Below are 13298 nucleotides of genomic sequence, written 5' to 3' on the forward strand. Positions count from 1 at the left end.
ATTACATGATTAATTAAACAACAACTATTGAAACACGCAGATTTTCAATAGAATCAAGTGACTGACTCGGAGGTGTTCACAGCCTACAGCTTAGCTGCCAGCCATTACCCCTAGTGGGTCATTAATGCTATTATGCACTGAAAATGAAAAAAGGCTTTAAAAAAAAGCAAGCAAAGAGCACTTTAATTGGTAACTAAAGGGTACTGCTGTGAAATTAATACCCTGAATCTTAGTTGGGCTACTTGGATTGGCTTTCAAGATACGCTGACCAGGACATCTTGTCTTAACATAGTATAAATGTTCATGTGAATATCAGTAATACGAATAATAGCTTTTAAACTAGCTATATTAAAAGTAAATGTGTTTGTAAAAGTATAAATCTTAATTTTTCTGCCATTCCCTATGCTTCCATTTCAATGTACATAAGTATGTATTACAGTTTACAGCATACAGGGTCAAGTCCTTGGCCCAGTTACATCAGTGTTAGTTTATAGTGTTTCCATTGACGTTACCTCAGATTGAAGGTAGCCTAATATATTTGAAGATCAAAATTAACAGGAATAAGAATAGCTGGCCAGAAGGAACACAGCTAATACTACTTGGAGATGAGAAATCCGTAACTGTCTAAAACAGACATTGTTTAACTGACTTTTACCTCCTGTACCCCATTATATAATTAAGATAAACACTTTTAGATTATTAAAATAAATATAATTATAATATAATATTATAAAGCATGTAGCAGCAAAATTGTAAATTCAAAAACTATATATAATCCTTAAAGTAGGCATAATGAACATGCTTCTCTCTCATCTTCCTGCTGGAAGAGAATGTATAATAATAAACAAACAGAAATAAAGATGGCAAGTTACCTTGTGGGTGGTTCAAGTTTCTTTAAATCAAAGGAGAGGCTATTAGCTTGGCCTTATGAGTGCCTGGTTTTAACCAAGAAGGGGCAGTCAAGAGATGCACTGATATAATTCCTCCAAACAACTGAAACCATGCTGAGAACTACCAGAAGCTAAATCTGCCCTCACTGTTATCAAGTGGGACCAACACAACAAACCTGTATTAGGATGAGTAGTTGCAATTACTACAATTTTACAGCACATAAAGATTGTGAGGTTTTAAGATCAGCAAGCAGAGCGTCATCTAGCAGTAATCAGATTCTACTTATGATGCACAACATGCTACTTGCAGAAGCTATATTTTTAAATTGAGGAATTTGAAAAATATTTTTGGAATTTCCTGTTCCTCAGTTATAAGCAGTTTATGATTCCTCCCTAGAGTCTAGCACAGCCAGAGAAAACAGTTAAAATATACAGGCAAAGGCAAAACATATTATAGAGCAATATAAGTGCTTATCAAATATCACCATAGGGAAGAAATACTACCCACAGAAATATCTTCTTGTGCTAAGAGAAGCATAAAGATTTCCATGAAAGAATATGTATTCATATGAGTTTACTGCCTCTAAAACCTCAATATCTGAGGAATCTTGGAAAGTGAGAATTAACACCATCTCTTCAACCTCTTAAACACTGCTAAATTTTGCTCCAAGCTGGAATGAGCTCTTATTCTCACTTTACCTCACAGAATTGACTCCCTCTCAGCTTCCATGTTCTGAGTGCCTCAATAAATTAAAATAAGTAACTAACTAAATAAATAAAGCAAGACCAAATCTTGTGAGTACTGAAACCACTCATTTGTAATATTCCCTTATAAATCTGAAATCTGGGCTCTTATCCCTTATTCCATGGCAGCTTATATATTTTGCATTTAATAGCTATTCCATAACATGAACAAACAACATTGGAAGTTGGGAATAAAACTCTGGACTCTACAACCCAGGTCCGTATCACTTAGCTAGTCACACTTCCTCTGTGCTGCTCCCTCTCAGTTCCCAGGACTCTTGCCTTCTTGGCTGAGGAGTCTACAGACTTTCTGGTGACTGAGAGGTCAGGTGGGGTTAGGTGGATCTTTGGTTTAGGCAGCTAAATTGTGCCTAAGTCCCACTTTAAGCACCTAAGTGTTTTTGTGGATCGGAGCCCAAGTTTAAATAAACTCGTATTTCTTTCCTACAGACACATTCTGCAGGGTCAACAGCTCTCTCTCCCCAGCCAGTGAAACCAATACACCACACAGAAGAAAAAGTATCTGAGATGTGAAATCAGCATCAGAAAACAGAAGGCAACTCACTGGGGAGAAATAATAAATAAATAAATCCAGCAATATGCTAAATAGCTACAGACTGTTTTGCAGAACTACTGCAGTACCAGACTCCCTTGCAAAAGTTAAATGTGCAAAACAAGAATGAACTCTCTGCTTAGCCACATTCATTGTCCTTAAAGGCTAGGGATAGACATTCAAAAAGCCTGAGCCTGAATTGATTCAATCTTTGCAGGTTAGTCTAACCTGGCCAGGCTGAACTGGTTTGTTACAGTACAGACATCCCCCCTGGGCTGAAGAAATGCAGGCGCATGCCTGCAGTGGGTCAAGCTAGAAGCTGGGCGGTGCTAGAGCAGCCCTCCCGTCCCTTCCACAGGGCTGAGCTGAAGGGGGCGGTGGTGGCCAACCCTGGCAGGACACTCTGGTTACAGAGGGGTTCCCCCTCCTTCTAACCAGCCCAGCAGGGAGTTGATAACACCATGTTTATCACCCCTAACTCAGTGTTTATCACCCTATCAAGAAAACAAAAGCCTCTCTCATTAGTGCAAGCTCTTCTTAAATAACTTTTTCCAAGGAAGGAATGGAGGGACATTACCAGCTAACCTGTTGATTAGGTCCAAAAAGCCCTAAGCCTACCCTTGTCCTATCTGCCTTACACAGACACGTCTCAGCATTAGCTAGCATACCACATGCTGGCTGCGGTATGTGCTGTGGGAGAGGGGAGGGGGTGGGAATCCCTGCTTCAGCAGAGAGTGGTGAGGGAGGCTGGGGCAAAGGGAAGCCAGGCAAAGGGGCGTGGAAGAGCACAGAGCCTCACCGAGGGCTGCAAATCATCTGGAATGCTGGGGGGACGCTTAAGTTAAAACAGGGAGGGGTCTGGGACAAACATTGCATAAACCAGTTTGAGCCAAATCAGTTAAGTCTGATACAGCATTCAACCAGGTTTATCTCAAACTGGTTTCAGCCATTTTCAAACTGGTTTATGTGCACTGAATGTCTCTTCTGTTACAGGTGTAAATCAGTTTCTGATCATTTAAACCAGTTTATGTGTAATGTCTGTCCCTAGTCAAAATGGAGATGGAATCTGGGAGACATAAAGGGGTTCAAACCAAGGAAGAGTGATGAGCAAGGATCCTGGTTTTCTCTGATAACCTCCCCCCCTCAATTTTTGGATTAAAAAACATAACCCAAAATGTACATTTTTCCACAATCAAAATGAAACTCCACTAATATACAGATAATTGGAAGGGTTTTTTTGGTTGGTTTTTTTTTTTTTTTTTTTTTTTAGAGAAAACCAGGATCCCTGGTGATGAGCAACTGGAGGAACAGACTGAAACTGAGATGCATTTTCTACTCCAGAGAGTGGCACCCCAGGTCATTGCTTCCAACAAAGCTCCAACATGGGCTGCACCCCTGCATCCCGTAATTAGCAGATGCAGCAAAGCAAATAGATAAAAAAGGCAGGTGCTAGAACTCTGGGGATGCCTCTCCAGGAGCAGCTCAGAGAATAGACTGAATTTACAGCCAATAGGACCCTGGGGACCCCTCCTCTACCACTGTTGGCTGCAGCTACCCAGAGCCCGGGCTGACTACAAACAGCTGTGCTGGGCTCACTACCTCTGTGCCAGGAGTGGGGGAGACATCGGAGCTGTGCTGCCTCAGGTCCCTCCCCCACTGCCCACTTCGAGGTGCACCTGCACACACCAGTGCGGAGCTGATGCTGAAACCCGGCACAGCTGTTTGGAGCTGCTGCCAGCTGGGATCCCGGGCTGCTCCCAGCAGTTAGCTGGGATGCTGCAAGCCTTGCTGGGAGCAGCCCGGGCTCCAGCATTGGCAGCAGCTACCTGGAGCTGGGGCTGGCCATGGTGTGCCAAGCAAAATGGCCTGATGTCCCATGCTTGGCACGCGTACCAGGGGTTGCCAACCCGTTATAGGTAGTCAGGATGCGCATTCAATGGTTGCCAACATGGAGCTGGTGTTGGGGCTCCAGAACGCTGGCATCAGCTCTGTGATGGCGGTGATTGCATGTACGCCTTGGGGCACATGGCAGGGGACAGGTTGGGGATGCACTACCTCAGGCCCCTCCCCCGCTGTCCACCTACAGTTATGTGTACAGCTGCCTCTGGCACAGAGCCAGGTTGGGACTCCAGAGCCCAGTGCACATAGGCAGTGTTGGGAGGAATTTGGGGGGCTATACCCACCCCAAAATTCACCTTATCCCCCCTGCAGCCACCCCTCCAGTGCCACCCGGGCTGCCACCTGCCTGCTCTGAGCCCAGTCCCCACACTGGGAAGACGCTGGCGCCGCCCATGCTGGAAGTCCCACACCTTTGCAGGCTCAGCTGCATGGGGTGGACAGGTAGCAGTCACACTACGAGGGTGGTTAAGGTGAATTTTGTGGTAGCTACAGCCCCCTCAAGCTTCCCCACAGTGCTGCCCCTGCATCTGGCTGATGGGTAGGCTCCATGCTGGCCCTCTGGCAGACGGTGCTGCAGCCTGGGGGCTGGCTCCCCGGGGAAGCACAGGGGCTGCGGTGGGCCCGGGGCATTGTTGGGTCAGTCTTTGTCCTGAGGCCCTGCAGCCTGGCTATGTGTGCATGTATGTGTATGAATGTGTGTCTGGTTCTATGTGCCTGTGTTTGGTAATGTCTGCGTGCATACGTGTGTGTGCATGTGTGTCTAGTTCAATTATCAATACAACGCAACCCAATACACAATAGTAATGTAGTCTTGTATGTTTTGACATCTGCCCTTAGTTATTCACTTCCCAGATTGCACAGAGTTCTCCTTCAATAATCTATTATTTTTAGTGTGGTGCGCTGTATCCTCCCACTGCTTCTGCAAAGAAAATGTATATGCATCAACCCTCTTAGTACTTTGAATGCAATGAGTTCAAGTGGATTTTGCTCATAAAGAACTATACTACAGAAATGACAGCTCGCAGAACCTCTGGATAACGCAAGTTCCCACAGAGGCATTTTTTTCTTCCTCAGACACCATACTTTTGGGAACTGCTACCAGGTTGGTGTGTCTATACAATTTACCTACTGCAGACTATGGCTTAACAACCATAATAAATCCCATAATGGGCCATATCATACCACTAATTTTTAAGCAGATTTCCCCATTAAGAACAATGACTAGTTTGCCTAAAAATCAATGACACAAGAGCCCAATGTTTGTATGGTGCTTTTACAATGTGAAGAGCTAGGTCAATGCTAAGATTTATTATTTTACAGTTGCAAAATGAAATCAATGCAGGAATTTTAAAAACAGTTTCTGCAGCCATGGATGGTAAGAGATTACTATGCACCAAAAATCTGCATCTTGTGTATTAAAATCTCTCTTTTACAGTGACTGCTTTTCATTTTTTATTTTTTAATTACTTCATATTTCTCCAGTTATTTACAATTGCTTAAAAAAAGAACTACTAAGAGTGCGATTATGAATGCTTTGCTCACACTGGTAAGCAGCAATTTACATGAGTAATGTCACTGCACTTCCTATATTATTCACAATAGGGCTACTTTATGTAAGTAATTATTCACCAGTGTAAGTGGTTCATAAGATGGGTCTTATTTTTGGTAACAAATAAATGAAATTGTGAAAACTATAAGAGACTTGGATTTTATTGCTATAGGTGAAATAAATCCAGAACTATATAAGATTTGTCTCTTACTGCCTGGAGAACTGAATTATATTGAAAATAACATCACCCCTGAACATTCTAGTCCTGCCCTCTGAACTTTCTGCCTTCAAGAAGCAACCTGTATACCAGCAGTCCGGATCTCATAGCCCACAGTAATAAGTAAAACAATGTAGATCTTTCTTATCTGTCCATATCCCTTCTGAGATAGACTTACTACAAGGACACAATCAGCCTTGGGGTTGACCTGTTCATATCTGCTAGCTCTCAAAAGTTCAGAATTCCAGACTGCTTAATGAAAGACAATTTCTAATTACCTTTGTTTGAACACTAGTTATATAAAGAGCATCATACAGGTTTACTGACCACTACAAGGTGGGGGTAGTGAGGCCCTGGCAGACACTGCATTCATGGTACCATTAAACTGTGGCATGCCACATGTTCAGCCAATTTATGGCAATAAAATAGAAAAAAGAGCCACAAAGATGATCCTTATATAATGCAGAACATCTTCATGGCTGGTGTGTATAGTGCTCTAAATTGAATATGTGGCATATGTCCCAGACACAGAGCTGCTGCAGGCCCCATGCCAACAGTCAGCTGCTTCTTGGCACCAGCCTGGGATAACCCTGGGTCCCCAGCCATGCCAGGGGCTTCTCATCCTGATGCCAACAATCAACTGATTCTTGGTATTGGGCTTGGTACAACCTCTGGTCTGAACTGGGCCCCATATATTTGTGGCTTGTGGAGGCTGGGATCAGTCAATGAATGGATCCTGAGTCTGGGATCCCTCTCCTCCCCTCCTCCCAGCCACCCAATCTCTGGGACAGAGCTCTGTGTCCCATCCCAATGTTTAGCTGAGCATTGGAATGGGTCTTGGAGAAACCTGCGGCCTGAGGCATCTCTCCCTGCCTGATCCAGGAATCAAGTTAAGGGCAACTCCAGGTCCCAAAAACAGGATTTGGGGTTGCCTTATACCTGATTCCAACATGGGATATAATATGGGGTAGCTCTGGGTCTAAAAACTGCATGTGCAGTTGTGTCACATATGTAGTTTTTAAAATTCTGGGAGACTGGAAACCAGAGATTGGGGGAAGGCTCTTCCTGATCTTGGGTTCCCTCGCCCCAGACTTTTGAACATTATGCATACAGCTCATCCAGTCCTAGGGACTGGACCCCAATCCTGATGTCCATCTAAGTGTCAGAATCAGGTTGGGGCTAGCCCCAGGTCTCAGTTCAGTACTGACTGGGATTTGAGGAATTATGTGTCTCATCCCAAACACTGTAGGTATGCTGCAATGTTTGGGATGGGGTGCACTAACATCCTGAGAATACATATCAGGACAGTATAGATTTCCAATTCTATGCCTTTTATCACTAATTATTATGATGAATCTCAATGCCACTCAGTATATTTATGTTGCAGTCAAACAGCTGATACAGAGAAAAGGCAAATTTCTCCAGTGCTGAAACCCACATTGAGACATTCAAAAAGCCTGAGGCAGAATCGATCCAAGTTATAAAGTTTTCTATAAGCGGCGTAGTTTAGATTGGTAGCAAACAGAAAGCACATTTGCCCTTTGGTGGGGTGGGGCGGGGGGGAAGGCAAATCTTACACCAGGTTCTACTATTTTTAAACTAGTTGCTGTGTGCCAAACTTCTGTTCTGTTATGGGTATAAGACACTTTCCAATCACTTTTACCAGTAAAAGTGTGATGTCTGTACCTGGCCTCAAATGACTCCTATGATGCCAGTTAGGGCAGCTTATCCAAACTCCTAGTGGTCAGGCAATAAGCCTGTGTATTCCCTATCCCAACCGTCATGACTGCGTTATGTGATACATCTTAACACAATTCAAGATATCACAGACTGCTGTATTTGTGGTGTAGGCAACACATTTACTTGAAAATATTACAGCTCCATGAGATATTGTGTGTGAACATGCATATGTTTGTGTGTGTGGGATCTGAGATGGCCAGGTTGTTTAACCTAAGATTTTTACGGGTACACAAAGAATTATTTTTTAAAAAGCAAGTTGATATGGTGTCTAGGAGTTATAAATGTTGAGTGAGACAACTTAAATACTACCTACGACTGTTAGTTCTTAATGGCTAAATGAGATGCAGGATGTACAGGCCCCTGACAGATATTGTCACTTCAAGGGTAGAAGCCAGGAGTCAACAGACATATTACCAGCAAGGACAGCATCCACTACAGCCAAACAAGGCAGAGAGTAAAGGCTAACATGCAACAGCTTCTTCCTTTGCTTCAGTTTTTGAAGAAGGTGACTTGTCTGGTTCTTGTGCCTTGGAAGTCATCCTGAGGACTTCCTTGGCAAATCATACTTGGGCACTCTCCTTCTGATGTCACTGGCATCACCAAATGAATTTGATGATACCATTACTACACAAATGAAGAACTCGATCCCCATTATCTGGGGTCAGATGGTATATTCTAAGAAAGGAGCGGACCTATGGGGGAAGCAGTGATGTGGTCATATGCCCCTTTGCCTATGTAGCATGTACAGTGAGCTTCCTGCCACTGAGAGCTCTGATCTAGGCTGCTGGTCACATCCCTTTGTGCCAGTGAGCTATCTGCAGCACTGCCCTTTTCAAAATCCTGTTCTGCGACATTTTGAGAACACGTGTCAGTCCGCAGACATTATCTCACAACCATCCTAAAATTTCCAAAGTAAAACTAATTTAAAAATGCAAAGCTACCAGGAAGTGGAAATCAAAATCAAAGGATAACATCAATCATACATTCACTCAGCTATGCCCAGAGGGACAGTTCCTGTTCAGACAGACAGACATACAGTTACACATTTAGCTTTATATTTTAGTACTGAACAGCTCAACCAGAAACAGTAGTTTTGATGTACAATTTTTGGGCAAAACATTAGACTTCACTAGGTCAGAATAGGCATTAGTTTCCTAGGATTCAATTTTTATCAGTACCATAGATGAGGTTTGCCTCAAATTCTCCACCGAAGGCTTCACTCCCTAGCTTTTCTCTCATAAAGGAAAGGCATCAGACAAAACACTGCCATTCCAAACATTTGAACAAGACTAAAACTCTCTCCTCATTTCAAAGCAGAACCTTTATATTTGCTTCTGAATGACATTTCAGGGAGTCCATGGGACTCTAAAGGTCCTTAAAGTTATTCATCTATTAATTGTTTATAGGCTTAAACAAGAGCTTAAAAGTTGACTGGTAAAAGATTATTGTTATGAATTGAGTTATATATATATTGTTTTTTTCACACACCTATATTTGAATTCTCTAGTTTTGATTGCGAGAGTACCTATCCTGTGCAGCTATGCACATGGCTATTGAACAAATTTCATTATAACTGTACCTGATGTATACTTCTTTGAGATCAGAATAAGATGTAATGCTTTTAAAGAAAATATGAGACACTAGAAATATCTGAGGTCAAATTCAGCAAAAAATGACTAATACAATTTTACCAGAACCACAGAAGTAAATACTTTGTTGGATTGCCTCAGCATTTAGTTGCTATAATTAGCTCTCTACTTGCACAAATGAGACCCAAGAGAAAAATTACATTCTAGGCAATTAAATTATTTCAACTGTAATGTTCATGAAATTACTAAAAATATCAGAAAACACCCTTCAAAATTTTAGGGAAAAAATAATTTTGTATTTTTGAGACCACAGAATATCCTTCAAGTTTTCCCAATGATAAGAATGTGAGTACATACATGTGTATATAATTTCACATAGGCATTTTGAAAACATGGACATATTTACATTTTCAGGTGACTAAAAATGATGGAAAGGGAAATTAAAGTAAAACACTCAGTTGTATCAATCAAGAGACATTTACTAACTAGAGAAGAAAAATGTGTATGATTTTTCTGCTGATTTGATCATTTTCAAAAAAATGAAAATTGGCATAATAAAAATGTATTTATTTATAAGGTTAGGGAACAAGAGTCTGCTGTGAATTTAGGGACTGAAAGAACTAGTAATTAAGAAAAATGAAACTTACAAAAATGAACTATCATGTCTAAATGTTAGAATGTTCTTAAAATGAAAGACTTAATAGGGAATATTAATTTAAATGGAAAGACAAAATGGTCTATTGTAGAATAGATTTGCAATACACAAAATTTTGGAGTCCCACAAGATGCTTTTTCAAACAGAAATGATGGGGTAATTTTACAGAGCAAGTACAAAGATTGGTTTGACAATCTGACTAAAGATATCAATGGAAACATACTCAATATAAAGTTCCTCTTAAAAAAACAACCAAAACAGGCAAATACTGAAAATGCCTAAAATATGCTAATTAATTTGTTCATAGATTTGTGAAAACAAATCTGAAAGATTATCAAATAAAAGAAAGAAAAGCTAGACAAATGAGAAGTCCCATTATGTTAAGCAAAATATAACATATGTGAAGAGAGAGCCCCTCTCCTAAGAAGTGTATCACTGAAGAAATCCCTGATATATGTCTGGTGATAGCAAAGAAGTAGTGAGTTTAGAAAACAATGGTCTTCAGCTTGCTTTTAGTGGTCCCTTTTGGGATAAGGTACTTTCAGATTTATGCAGATATTCAAGTGTTTTAAAGAGTTTCACTTATCCGCACACAAAACACTTGGTTTAAATTAGAAGCTATTACCATACTTACTCAAATATAAGATTGCCTTGATTATAAGACCCCACCCCACCAATAATTAGATTTTATACATGGAACATTTATAAATTTGTTATAATTTTCCAGGTATAGAGTCTAATTATTGGAGGTTTGCCTGGAATTTATGAGAAAACAAATCTGGGTGGTCAGATAGCTATCTCTTCCTCCCATTTGCTTTCTTCTGTAGCCCCTGATCTCTCTGAGCACATAGAAGTGAGGAACAAATTTGAAAACACTGACCTTGCAATTAAACATAGCTGTAGTAATTTGCATGTAGTACCCCTAGACTTAGTTCATCCAGAATTGATGAATGCTACTTTTTTTTAAACTGTTGCCAGTTTTAGCACGGGGACTCTATAAACACATTTTCAAACAGCACTTTAACACCTATTTGCACATAATACAAACTATGTATGATATTAGTCCAAAGCCAAAAGGCTCCTGATTCATCATATAGTTAATTGGGCTGGGTCCCACCAGAGTCCACAGTAACCCTATAGCTCAGCACTGCTCAGTATGTGTGTATGTATTCCAGTTACCCCCTACAAAGGATCCATGTGCTAATTAGCTCACACCCATGATTAGAATCAGGTGTTTTTGTCAGGCATCCTGGGATCCTCCAAAAAAGTACAGTCAGATGAGGCACAGGGCAACCTGGTCTGACTTCACCTCATGGAGGGCAGGGCACATTAATCATATGCACCCGGATGAGAAAGAGGGCAACAAAGTGATTCTGGGTGAATTGTTTGGGGCCCTGTTTGGTGATGTTTGCTAGACATTTATGGCTAGTGAAGAAAGAGGAGTCACTGGAAGTGGAAAAGGCAAACTCAGCTGTGGAAGTGAAATATGGTGGCTCATCATGACTTCAAAAATAGTTGGTGCTGAGGGGGACTGCACTTAATGGGCACTACCATATATCTTATTCAGCACCAACTATTTTTGAAGTCATGGTGAGCCACCATATTTCACTTCCACAGCTGAGTTTGCCTTTTCCACTTCCAATGACTCCTCTTTCTTCACTAGCCGTACATGTCTAGGCCGCACTAACCTATCCTTGTGGTACGTTCCCATCAGCATTTCAGCTTTTTTTGCTAAGATCAAATATAGCATTTTTGGCATAAGAGGGAGGCTGTCAGGGCTGGCTCTGGTCCTCCTGGTGCTGGCCTGGCATTGCAGTACTTTCAGGCCCAATGCCAGTTCCCCACAGAAAGAACATCTTCCCATTTTGGGGAGGTTTTTGGGGTTTTTTTTTAAGGGCCACAAAAAAAGGTTCCCATCAGTATGTTTGCCCAATATGGGCCACGTATTTTATATTCATGCTCAGTGCTGGCTGCATTTAATTAACTTTATAGTTACACAATTGCTTTTGGAAACAATTTAATGACAGACAGTGTATTTAGTGAGGTTTCCTTGTATGCAAATATAAGATGCAGGGCTTTTTCTCTCATGCTGATTACACAAAAAAATCATGGTTTCATATTCAAGTATGGTAAATAATGAATTAATTGACTTACCACAGTTATCTACTATTTTAAGTTTAGTGATGAATTGCAATCTCTGGTAATTTAATAACCTCTCATATAACTGATTAGTAATTCATGGTAAATGCTGACATTTTTGTAGTAATCAACACACTTTACTACATTTAGTCTAGATGGTACTGAATTACTGGCAGGTATAGTAAGAGGGGAAATCCTGCCCATGGCAGAGTTTTCTTTAACTTTTCTTGGTATCAAAAAGACGAACAAATGATAATTCCAGAACGCAGGATAGTAAAAAAAGCCACGTGGCTCAATTGCACATCAGCTGACAGAAGAACACAGAATAAGAAATTAAGACAGTGGTGATAGGCATGACACAAATTAAGTCCTGCCCATGAATTTGGCAGTGGCAGCAGAGCCAGGGAAGGATTAACTTGGCTTGGCAGTGATGACTAAAACCTCCTCTTCCAGCACCATCCTGACTTTGCTCCACTCTACGGACCCACTCCACAGAGCACTCTCCTTCTTGTCTCCACTTTGATGCTCCAATTGGCTTGTATGGCTGCAGGTGTATGTAATGCTGGATCTGTGTTTTAGCTTATCTGAGAACCTGCTGACTGCAGTGAGGATGCAGGCCAGTTCACCTAGTGCTGATAGTCCTTTGATAAGTTAAACAAAATTCCCCCTGAGCTACAATTAAGTTGTCTCACAACTGACTGGAGCAAAATCCTAGAATGTTCCAGCCCCAGCAATCAATCCCGGGACGGCATTCTCCCTTTGTACTCGGCCTTGGTGAGGCTGCAGCTGGAGTACTGCGTCCAGTTTTGGGCTCCACAATTCAAAAAGGATGTGGAGAAGCTTGAGAGAGTCCAGAGGAGAGCCACGCACATGATCAGAGGTCAGGAAAACAGATCTTACGATGATAGGCTGAGAGACATATGGGACTCTTTAGCCTGGAAAAGCATAGGCTCAGGGCTGATCTGATGGCCACCTATAAGTTTATCAGGGGTGACTGCCAGGATCTGGGGGAACGTTTGTTCACCAGAGCGCCCCAAGGGATGACGAGGTCGAACGGTCACAAACTCCTGCAAGACCGTTTCAGGCTGGACATAAGGAAGAATTTCTTTACTGTCCGAGCCCCCAAGGTCTGGAACAGTCTGCCAGCGGAGGTGGTTCAAGCTCTACATTGAACACCTTCAAGAGTAAATTGGATGCTTATCTTGCTGGGATCCTATGACCCCAGCTGACTTCCTGCCCTTTGGGCAGGGGGCTGGACTCGAAGATCTCCCGAGGTTCCTTCCAGCCCTGATGTCTATGAAATCTATGAAATCATGGTATACC

At 41.8% G+C, this 13298-nt stretch overlaps 1 protein-coding gene across 11 annotated transcripts in view; it reads right to left on the reverse strand.

Annotated features, from left to right (window-relative positions):
• Window positions 1-13298, reverse strand: part of MBNL2 (muscleblind like splicing regulator 2) — a 165096-nt gene that overhangs the window by 55240 nt on the left and 96558 nt on the right. The window lies entirely within an intron of this gene.

Source organism: Crocodylus siamensis, chromosome 1 (assembly GCF_052110815.1).
Source record: "Crocodylus siamensis isolate JL-2025a chromosome 1, ASM5211081v1, whole genome shotgun sequence".
Classification (NCBI taxonomy): Eukaryota; Metazoa; Chordata; order Crocodylia; family Crocodylidae; genus Crocodylus; species Crocodylus siamensis.